The sequence below is a fragment of the Mustela putorius genome, unplaced genomic scaffold (assembly GCF_011764305.1).
Source record: "Mustela putorius furo isolate JIRA1106 unplaced genomic scaffold, ASM1176430v1.1 tig00003898_pilon_pilon_pilon, whole genome shotgun sequence".
NCBI lineage: Eukaryota > Metazoa > Chordata > Mammalia > Carnivora > Mustelidae > Mustela > Mustela putorius.
This window is the reverse complement of record NW_025422047.1, coordinates 22,162,578-22,174,757: the sequence shown is the minus strand read 5'-3', so window position 1 is coordinate 22,174,757 and position 12,180 is coordinate 22,162,578. Positions and strand designations below refer to the sequence as shown.

Here is a 12,180-nt window from a genome sequence, read left to right as displayed (position 1 = left end):
TCTTAGTGTAGAACTGGAAATAAAAGAACTTTCTAAAAGTAGAAGTTAGTGTTTTTTAATTAGATAATGGTATGGACTGCATGCTGGTGTCCCCCATGACTCATGCTGAAACCTCAAACTCCAGTGGGATTAGATGAGGAAGCAGGGACTTTGGGAGGTTATTAGATCATAAGAATAGAGACTTTGTGACGGGAGTAGTGTCCCTCTCAGAAGAGAGTTTTCTTCCTCTCTCTGCTCTCTGCCATGTGAGGACATAGCAGAAGACGACCATTTGCATCCCAAGGAAAGAACTCTCATGAGAACCCAACCAGATCAACACCCTGATTCAGGATTCCCAACCTTCAGAACTCTGAGAAATCAATTTCTGTTGTTTAGCCACCCAGTTTATGGTATTGTTGTCATAGCCCCCTGAGCTAAGATAAATACTCTGTTTATCTTTCTTCTAAAACAGTATTGAAAACTCTTAAATTGGCTGACTTCATTCAGTATGTACTTATAAAATGCATTTATGAATTCCACTCCTCCCACCTTCATACACAAAAATAACATCATTGCTTTGATTTATTTTAGTTTAATAAAACACTTTCAAGGTCTTCTAAATCTGGGTACTTTCCTCAGAATGGGTTGCATATTTGAACATCACCCCTTTTATTAGTCAGAACAATACTCAGTTTTGCTGCAAAAACAAACATACCTCAATCTCAGTGGCTTAACAAATAAGACACTATTTCTCCAGCAAAGTCTGTGAATTCAGTGCTTCTCTAGGGCAGTTTCTAACTGGTGACTCAGGGACCAGTATTTTGTTGATCCAGCATCTCAAAAGGCACCTTCTAGAGTCAAATTCCATGGGGGAAAAGAGAGCTGGAAGGCCACCTAGGGGCTTCTCATTAATTCAGCCCAGAAGTGACACTCATTACTTCTGCTTATAGCCCACTGGCCCTATTACCAAACTACCTGCAAGGAAGGCTGGAAGATAGATACTTTCTATGTATCCAGGAAGAAGAAAAATGAAACACGGTTTTGTGAACACCTGTCATTACTTCTGCTAAACCCTTTGTTCCTATCACGGAGGAAAACTTGCAAGAATCATTTTTTGAATTTCATCATTTCAAACCAGGTACATTGAACTTGATCTTTGATCAAGATGGCTTTTTCTCTTTGGAAATCCATGGTACGTTTTCTGCAAATGAGCGATCTTGAGCCCTTTTCCCTTATCATTCTAAGCTAAGATTAGCTTAGCTCCATTAGCTTTTTTTTTTTTTTAGATTTTTTATTTATTTATTTCACAGACAGAGATAACAAGTAGGCAGAGAGGCAGGCAGAGAGAGAGAGGAGGAAGCAGGCGCCCTGCTGAGAAGAGAGCCCAACGCGGGGCTCGATCCCAGGACCCTGGGATCATGACCTGAGCCGAAGGCAGAGGCTTTAACCCACTGAGCCACCCAGGCACCCCACCATTAGCTTTTTTATTCCAATCTTTATCATTACAGCTGGGATGTTTGTCAACTTTTCCTGGAATATTTACAATAGTCTAATCACTGGTCACCTTCCTTTCATCAGTCCCACCTCAACCTCATCATCATTTCTTTAGCACCATGTTTTTTCTTCTTCCCTATAAATTCCAAGGAGCATTAGCATCTGTATTACTCACTTACGTAAGAGTCACATGTCTTAAAAGTGTCCGGATTATTCATTTCTTAATAAATAAGGATCCTGGGGTGCCTGGGTGGCTCAGATGGTTAAATGCTTGCCTTCAACTCAGGTCATGATTCTGGGGTCCCGGAATCAAGCCCCACATCAGGCTCATGGCAGTGGGGAGCCTGCTTCTTCCTCTCCCTCTGCCTCTCCCCCAGTTCATTCTCTATCTCTCTCTCTCAAACGAATAAATAAAATCTTTTAAAAATATAATATTGTTGATAAGATTTTCTTTAACTTTTAGCTTCCCTAATAGAACTATAAGGACTTCTCTTCTTAAAGCCTTTCCAAGAAGCCTATTATTTTGAGATTTGCTATGTGGGACTAAAATGTGGTTTTGAGGGGAAAAATTAATTTATATATATAGATATATATATATATCCATATATCCATATATTTATATTATACATATATATCTATATATATAAATTATATATGGATCCTTCCATAACAAGATTTGTATATGGCTTATAATGCCAGTTGAAAAACCCAATGAATGAAATACAGAATATTTTTAAACTGACAGAACTCTTCATATTTTATATGTGATTCTGTTAACATTTTAACCTGTATTCGACTAGGGATGAAATATACTAAAAGTTTATTCTTCTAAGAGTTTTCAATGCTTAATCCCTTTTAAAAGTGTGGTATTTAAACAGAGGAGGTGTGAAAAACATGCCTCCCTTCATATCCTAAATAGAGTAAACACAGGAAGAAGCAAAATCTGTTTTGGTTATCACTCACTTCATGTGTCATCTCTTTCCCACCAGAATCATCAAAATAATTTTGGAAATAGTGCTATTTCTATAGAAAGTATATTTTTCCACATTAATTAAATATCCTGAACTTGCATTTTAGGCATGTATATGTCTTTGACAGAATTTTTTTTAATCTCCAACAATTTAGAAAGATACTGTGTAATTGAAATTTTATTTCAATATGTCCAGAAATTGATCCTTTCCATGTGCTGATCTTAATAGCACAACCCAAAATGAAAGCCAATGCAAATAAGGTTTTAGGCATAAATCATGACTTCATTACATCTTTATAAAATTAAAAACATCTTCCATTCTTTATCAATTTACTATTCCTTCAGCAAGCATCTATTGAACACCCACTATCATGCCTGGAGATGCTGAAAAATACAGGAACTTCCCCTGTGATCAAAAAGCTCCCAGTTTAGTGAGGTACACAAATAAGTAGACAAATAGCTTTGGTGCCTTATAATAAATGCTTCATTAGAGAAATGCAAATGGTGCTATGGGAAGCAAAGATTGAATACCTCATCCAGCCTCAGGGCATCATTACCCAGTTATCAGAGGAGAAACTCTGGCTTAGTTATCAAGCTATTGGATAGGAGGAGACATCAAGTAGAAGAAAACAGCATGTGAATGCCATTCTCATATACTGTGTATAATGGAGCAACATGAGGCTGGGACAAATGCAAATCCACTCTTGGTACACTTCACCTCACAGGGTGTACCACTCAGAAACTCTCATGGTACTGAAAAGAATAGTGATTTTGTAGTCCACTAGACTTGAATTTCAAATCAAAATTCTGTAATGGACTGGCAGTATAATCCTAGGTGAGTTTCTGGATTCCATCAATTTTAAGAGAGGAATAATAGTATGTATCTTAAGGGTATACATTAGGATGGATAGAAGAGTAGATATAAAGCATTTAGCACAGTTCCTGGCACATAGTAGGCTCTTAGCAAATTGTATCCCCTGGTGATAATAGTTGCATTTATAACCTTGATAATGGACATCCAGGCCTACAGTTGATTGAGCATTCTTTCCTTCAGTTTGTTAATCTGGTTAATATGAATTGAAGATGTTTGTATTTCATAATATCATTGCATGGTAATGGATGGGGACTGTATGATTGTGGTGAGTGTTGAGTAATATATAGAACTGTCAAATCACGATGTTGTATACCTGAAACTGTGATAACATTTGTGTGTCAAATATACTTCAGTTAAAAAAAAAAAAAAAAAAGATGCAGTGTGGATCAACTCCTCTCTATGTAATTAGTAGTAATCTGATTTGGTTGATGATAATTGTAGTGGATTTAATGACCAAGTGGCACTTCTCAGGTTATCCTTCTTAAAAAGTAAAATATGTCATAGGAATTCATTAGTAATCAACCAAAATACATTAAGATTATAGAGTGACTAATGAATAGTCAGGAAACCCATTGGGACTTCACGTCAATTTCAGAATTATGTGTGATACCACAGAGATGGTAAAAAAATCCCGCTATGATGATAAGCCTGCACAGAAATTGCCCTTGACATGAGTTACCATAGCTGCTCATTCATAACCAATCTGTCTATGAGGTGAGTCTCAGTTTTGCATTCACCAAATTAAGACAAATTATATGACTCTCAAGTCTGTGCAGGTACCAGCATGGGACAGAACCAGAAAGGAAAGCTGTAGTCCAATGAACTGTGTGCTGAATTCTGTTGCTTTTGATGACAGTGTCTGACGTGTAACTGACGCTGACTTTATTCTCTTTATTATCTCCTAAATAATAGGATTTAACTATAGCAATAATGATCTAGTCTAAAGTGACCTCAGTGACTATAACAGATTTTTGTTATATTCAGCATATTTCACCTGGAATTTAGCAGCAATTTTATCTTTTTCTGTGGACCTTCATCGATCTCATTTCTCCTGCTCAAAACAAGAAGTCTCCTGCACCTCTCCGGGTGCTAGTCACATTGCCACTTCACAGACGAAACTGTCAGACAGAAGAGCATTCAGTAATTGAAAATCATCTTCACAATCCTTTGGTCTTTTTAAACCCCATCAGTTGGCCATGTAAGATATCCCTGGTAGTATGTATACACTTTTCTGTAAAGGCTATGATTTTTCCCTTGGATTTTATTATTGTGAACTAATAAAAGTTGAGAAATGTCGTGTACTGAAGTGACAGACTGGTGTATGTGTGCATACTCACTGTAGTGAAGTTCTCCAGAATGTAAGGGTAACGCTTTCCAAAGGGGACAGTGTGGATTATTTTCAAGAGATCAGTTACGAGATTCTTAGTTTCTACATGTTTTTCTTAAACGGTAAAGACAGTTAAAACCTCACTGAGCTCCAAGTCCACAAGTGACTTCCAGGGCCAGCTGTGCTATCACTGGGATGTAACATTAGGCAATTCCTTTCAACTTGACCCTCCGACTACACTTTCTTTCCAGGGAATTAGATGATCCTTAAGTTGTTTTCCAATATAAGGCAATGGGATATTTGCATATTTTATGTGAGGAAGTTATGCTAAATTCCCAAAGAGCCTAATCATTTAACAATAGGTTTGAGACACAGTTTGAATTAGAAGTAAAACATCTTTAAGGACCAATTTGGGCTAGACGCACACTAAATGTCGCACATATGTTTTCTTAAAGAGCACTATAAATTCATTTTTGCTAACTGTGAAGGATATTCAATCTCAGACCTCATTCTTTACTCTTAGAGCCTCAAAACATTCTTTTATTGTCTTAACTCAAAATCATTTAATTTTCCATCCCATGTTAATAAATTAGCCTTGGTGAGCTCTTTCTCCTTGATGAGCTCTCTCCATATTTTTCACCTTTTATATTCTTGTTTCCTACTTATAACAATGTGTTTGTTTTCATACAGTAGTTCTAGCCACATAAAACGTATAATATATGGGTCTGGTACTCTCCTCAGCACCAAGTATAGCAATGGGGAGGAGACAGTCAAGGATACGTAAGAAATTAAAATTCTGCTTGATTAAACAGACCTTAAGTCAGTAATTATAATGTGTTAATATAGAAATAGAGACACGAACAAAGTGCAAGGGAAGCATGGAGTAGGGAGCACAACCTTCTTTTGAATCTTAATGAAGTCCAACTTATCTACTCTTGTTGCTTGTAATTTCAGTGTCACATCTAAAAAACCATTGCCTAATCTAAGGTCGTAATTTATGCCTGTGTTTTCTCTAAGAGATTTATAGTTTAGCTCTTGTGTAGGTCTTTGATCCATTTTGAATTTAAATTGTATGGTGTGAGGTAGGGTCTAATGTCATTCTTTCACATGTAGACATCCAGTTGTCCCAGTCCCAACAGACGAAGACTCTTCTTTCCCCAGTGAATAATCTTGGGATCTTTGGAGCCACCTTTCTGATGTATTGGCCTAACTTAATTTCCACTGTGCCAAATTCGCCTTGGTTTTTCTGCTCTAGGGCCATCTCACCTCAGTGTCCTTTGCAGGCACCTTTATGTTTAGTTTAGGCTATAGGAAGAATCTGCAAACTGTTTTCTTTTCTCTCCTTAACAGTGCTCTTAAGGTAAGCTTACCCATTGCCATTCTCTCTCTATGTAGATGACTTAGAAATTTTATCTCCATCCCAGACTTCTCTGCAGAACTTCATGCTGAAATACCTGTTTGCCTTATTGACTTCCCTTGGATGTCTCACAGACCACTTAAGCATAACATTTTCCAAAATGAAATACTTGATTTTCCTGTCTGCCCACCCTCCAACAAAGTTTGTTCTTCTGACAGATTTTTCTGTCTTGTAAATTGCACCACTGTTTGCCCTTGTGCTCAAGTCAAAAGCCTGGGATTAGCTCACTCTTCTTTCTTTTCCTTCATCTCCTATATTCAGGCATCAGTATAAATCTTAAATCTTTCCACTTCTCTCATCTCTACTGACATCACTCTAGTACAAGCCACCATTATCTTTCACTTGGGTTACTGCAATAGCTTCTCAACTGCTCATTCTCTTTTCTCTCTTGCTTCTGTTCCCAAACAACAGCCAGAGTAGGAATTTCAAAAATAAACTCAGTTCAGGGGCGCCTGGGTGGCTCAGTGGGTTAAGCCTCTGCCTTCGGCTCAGGTCATGATCTCAGGGTCCTGGGATCGAGCCCCACATCGGGCTCTCTGCTCAGCAGGGAGCCTGCTTCCTCCTCTCTCTCTGCCTGCCTCTCTGCCTACTTGTGATCTCTGACTGTCGAATAAATAAATAAAATCTTTAAAAAAAATAATAATCTCAGTTCAGGTGACTCTTATTTAAAAATGCTGCAGTGGTGGGACATCTGGCTGGCTTAGTTGGTTAAGCATCCAACTCTTGGGTTTGGCTCATGTCATGAACTCAGGGTCTTAGGATGGAGCCCTGTGTTAGGCTCCACATTCAGCATGGAATCTGTTTGTCCCTCTCCCTCTGCTCCTCCCTTCCTCTTTGAGAGCTCTCTAATAAGTAAATAGAGTCTTCAAAAAATTTTAAAAAGATGCTTCAGTGACTTCTAGTTGCACCTGCTTCTCCCTCTAGTCTCTTCTCACTCCACCCTCCCCCTTCTGTAGCCACACATTTGATTCCCAGGGACAGAAGTTTTTTCCTCTTTCAAGCCTTTGCACTTGGACTTTGCCCCAGCTTATCTCTTCACACCCCAACTTAAACATTGCCTCCTTAGACAGATTTCCCCACTGATGCTGAGTCAGTCCCCCTCGCCTTGAATTCACTAACATAGCACATCATTTGGTAACTGCCCAGAAATTTTTAAATTGTGTGTGTGTACACATAACATAGATACCTTATGTACATATTGTTTGAACCTATACAGAACCTATACATAATCTGCCTCTTGTTTCTAGATGATAAGCTCTTTGCCTGGTGTAAGGTCAGGATAGGGTAGGTGGCCACATGGGGGACAGAACATGTCTGCTACTCTGTTCCCTGCCTGCTGCTGTGCCTGTTGAAAAAAAAAAAAAAAATAGGTGGCAAGAAAACATTTCAGTGAATAAACAAAGCAGCAGAAAATCTGGGAAAGGTGGAGTGATCTCTGATGAGTATGAATTAGTAGTTGGTTAGGGATGAAAAGGATATCACAGATTGAGTAACCAGAGGGCACAAAGGCCTGTGCCTATTCCTGGAATCAGAACCATAAATTAAGCATCCAACTACACTCAACATTTTTTTGTATTTCAGCTTCATTTTTAAACATTTTATATGAATATTAATAAGTTATGGTTTCCACAAAGTTATATGAAAGTATTATAATTATTATCATCCTCATTGTTAAAAGTTTCATTACTGTTGATGTTCCAAATGTCACAACTTGTCCAGTAGGACCTGCTTTATTTATATTTTTTCAGGACCTGCTTTGAACTAACTTTTTTTTTTTTTTAGCACTAACCCTACTATCTTTGAAGGTATCCTTGTTACCTGGCAATGCTTCAAGCCTATCCAAGTATTCTTTGCCCCAAGGCATGAAATCCACTATACTGCAAACAACTTGGCTTTCTTCTACAAGAAAACAGTGTTAGACATGAAAATCTAAGTGCTGGGTTTGCATTTGAGTACAAATTTTGCATGCTAGTGTTTGGACACCCTTATGGACAGAGCTAGACATGATGTTCCTTAGTAAGCTTTTTATTCACATTGATTTTTTTTTTCCAAACTCATTTATGATATGTTCTACTTTACCTATAGTAAGAAACTGATAAAACTTTAATGAATTTCTAAAATCTGTCAAGAAACAGTGAGGCAATGGATATAAATTGGACTCTGGGAGTGGAAGATGCCAAGTGAATGGCTTGGCACAGGATCAGGAGGGCCTTGTGTTGATAGTATTGTACTATGAGTTGTACTATCAATCTTGTACTGTCAACTTGAGTTGATAGTATTGTACTATGGATGAGCCCACAAAGCATCACAGCAAGGAGGTGGTGTGATCAGGACAGTAACAAGCAAAGAGGATGATGTATTAGAAAACTGACAGACCAACAGACCAGTGGTCGCAAAACCACCCAAGGCCCGGTGGGGACTGGAATAGAGTGGGGAACTGAGCAGAGAGCCCTTGCTGAGGTAAACGCCCTGGGCTGTGTGGACACTTGTGTGGGGGATGTAACAGAAGGTTGGACTTAAAGGTGATTGAGCATAGCATACTGGGTGGACAGAAGGGCCAGGAACTAATACAGTGTATTCAGGAGGAGAAGGTCAGATGGAGTGTGGGAAGGCAAAGAATGGGCTGATTTAAGGTAGAATTTGAGAAGCAGACACGTATAGACAGTATCTGGCCCGTGTTTATTCAACATTAAATGTGTTGAATGAATCAGATATTACCAATAACAGTATGTGTTAAGCTCATACCTCATTACTAACACTATGCTAAGTATATATTAAATTTTTACAACAATCTCTAGGAAAAATAAGCACTCTTTGTATCACCACTGTGCCAATGAGAAAACATAGGCCCATCGAGACTAAGTAATTTACCTGAGGCCACAGAGCTAGTATCTTCTTCCCTCATACCCCTAACCAAGCAAGGAACGCAACTCACAGGGAGTAATTGGTGTGGGGGCTGGGGGGGGGCATTAAGAAATAGTCTGGTATAGAAGCCCAGAGAAAGAGCAGCTTGTAAAAATAAGTAGTCAGTCACCTTGTGGTGCAGTGGCCAAGTGGAAGAAACGTAAAATAGGCAATGGACTTGGTAGGCTACTGAACATGTTAGGACATTAGCTGGAAGCCACTTTTCTGGAAGTCCTTGGTGATTGGGAAGTACAAGGCCAACAGTAGACTAGATTGTTTCTTCAAGGATGTTCATGGTGGACGAATAGTTGAAGAAAGGCAAGTTAGAGACCCTTTAGTGCCAGATACCTGAAGTTTCTCTCTTCAGTAGTGGTTAAAGTTCACTGTCTACTACATGATAGACACAGTTCTAAGTGCCCCCTTTGTACATGACCTCATTTATTCCTCACAGCAACCCTATAAGGTAGATAATAGACCAACCCCCATGACAGGTAAGGAAACAGACTGTAGCACAGAGGGTAAGTTATTAGTTCAAGGTCACCCAGGAAGTAAGCAGCAGATTCCACATGTTGAAAAGAATTCAAATTATGTCTATCAGGACTTGAAATTGTAGTTATCCAAGTAAAAGACACTGGCTTCCAACTCTAACAAAAGCAGTCCGCTATAGATCCTAGCTGGTTTATTGCCATAGGTAGCAAAGACAGAATGAACATAATCCATTTTATTGAATTTAGAGCCACTTTAGGGGGTTTTTTTTAACCTCAGAACAAGGATTCCCTCTTTGAAGCTACATTCCAGCCACTTTTCTGAGAGCCTGATATTCTCTGAACAAAACCAAACCAAAAGAATTTGTTCTTAAAATCATTCTCTGATGCCCTATAACTCTTGTAAGGACATGTTCATAAGGACCAAGTTTATTTTGTCGTCGTTTCAAGTTTTTTTTTAAATTCTGGTTAGTTAACATATAGTGTAAGAGTAGTTTGAGGAGTGGAATTTAGTGATTCATCACTTACATACAACACACAGCAAGTGCCCTCCGTAATCCCTATAAGGACTGGTGAATTTCTCTACATATCTTGAGTTTAAGGGCTAAAATGAACTTGAATAAAACCCTAGGTATTTGACTCTTGCCACTGGGAATGTTGGAATAAAGCCCTGGGAGGAGGGGCACCTGGGTGGCTCAGTGGGTTAAAGCCTCTGCTTTCAGCTCAGGTCATGATCCCAGGGTCCTGGGATCGAGCCCTGCATCGGGCTCTCTGCTCAGCAGGAGGCCTGCTTCTCTTCCTCTCTCTCTCTGTCTGCCTCTCTGCCTACTTGTGATCTCTGTCTGTCAAATAAATAAATAAAATCTTTAAAAAAAAAAAAAAGGCACTGGGAGGAGACTGTGAGCTTCTAGCCATCACTCCAAAGGACAGAGAGAGGGCATTGGGCTTTCTCCTGGGTCCTTAGCTATGGGGCATGACTGTGACTTGGGCACAGGCCAGGGTTCTACTAAATGACCTTTACATCTCCAACAGAAGAGATTCACCTGATAAAAGGATCCATTCTTGTTCCTTTAGTAATGCCAGTAATAGATAACTCCAAGGTCTCCTTCAGGTAGGCTTTTGAGTTTATGGGTTTACAAAGTATTCTTGAGCACTGAGTCCATTTTTCTTTGTCATCCAGCTGCAGGCAACAAATAAGTTTCATGGTCCCTGAAATTAGCCACCAACTTGAGACAAAAGATAATTCTGGAACTGCCATTCAGCGTGCTATATCTGTTCTGCTGTCTCTATAAAGCACGCCTTTTTAATGTAATTACATGACTTGTCTATCTGTTACGGAATTGATGAAGACAGCCTGGATTTATTTTTCCTCCTTTAACTTAGGAGTCAATATAGTTTATCGTTGCATTTCCCAAAGCAGATTCTGCAGAAATCCACCCAACTAAAATAATCTGTGCAGAAGGACCCAGTGAATAAGTATCTTTCAGAAATTCTGCTGGCAGATCTCTTCTGCTCCCTCCCTCCCTCCTCCTGATTCACAATTTACATTAGCATATTAAAAGTTTTCCCAAGTTCTGCAATAAAGGAACCAGCTAGATCGGCACTTCATAAAGTCATTTTTACCATAGAATGGAGTTTTCTATGTGCATTCTTTTAAACCACAGAACCACTTTGGGAAATGCTGACATAGTCATCAAAAGCTTTGGGATCAACTCTCAGCTTCTACGTCTTTGACTTTTTTAGCTTCCCTATATAAGCGAGCTCATGCAGTTTGTTTCTTTCTGTGTCTTGCCTGCCCAGGCCGGGAGGTAAGAAAAACAGAGAGATATTGGTCCCTGGATACAAAAGTGAAGCTCTATAGGATAGATAAGTTTAGAGAGCTAATGCACAGCACGATGACCATAGTTAATAATGCTGTATTGAATACTAGAAATTTGCTAAAAGTAGATTGCAGGTGCTCTCACCAAAAAAGAAGAAAAAAATCTGAGATGGATATGTTAATTAGCTTGACTGTAGTGATCATTTCATTCTGTATATGAGATTATCGTGTTGTGTACTTGAAATATATATACAATTCTTTAAAATATTTCTTTTCAAGTTTTGGGTTCGAGATCTGGGTGATCTTGGGTAAGCTACTGCGCCTCCCTGAGCTGTAAAATAGAAAACATTCCTTTGAGGACTTTGACAATTAACCACAGCACCCACACATAGGAGACATTCAGTGAATGGTAGCTGTTGCTGTGAGTGACTGATAGGCTCTCGCATCTTTGCCCGGCATGGGTTAAGGACTCTTCCTTTTAGAAAGGTTTTACATAAAGTAGCCTGAATTTGTAACAGAACTTGTCTGATTAGTTGTTTCCACAAAATACAAATGAAATTTAACCTTTAGAAAAATCTCCATTAGGGGATCCTAAAAGGTGGCCCAACATTGAGATGCAGCAGTGTGGTTAGTATTGATTAGTCAATGTAAAGAGAAGGAGCTTCGTAATTTACCTGAGCTCACGGATAATTAATGGAGTCTGTGAATTAAGAACCAACTTGTTTCACTGGGTTGGTCTTTGCATTTAATTACTCTGTTTGGAGAAGTTAATATCATCATTATTATTTAAACTATGTTCATTTCTACACCGTTTTAGTGCCAGTCACAATCCTAAGCAGAAGCTCCTAGGAAGTATCACAGTCAGGTAAGGTCAATTACTGCAAGTGGGGATGGAGGTGCGCCCTCCTCTC

At 38.9% G+C, this 12,180-nt stretch overlaps 1 protein-coding gene across 1 annotated transcript in view; it reads left to right on the top strand.

The window, feature by feature from the left end:
- Window positions 1-12,180, top strand: part of STXBP6 (syntaxin binding protein 6) — a 255,078-nt gene that overhangs the window by 226,542 nt on the left and 16,356 nt on the right. The gene's annotated exons all lie outside the window — the stretch shown is intronic.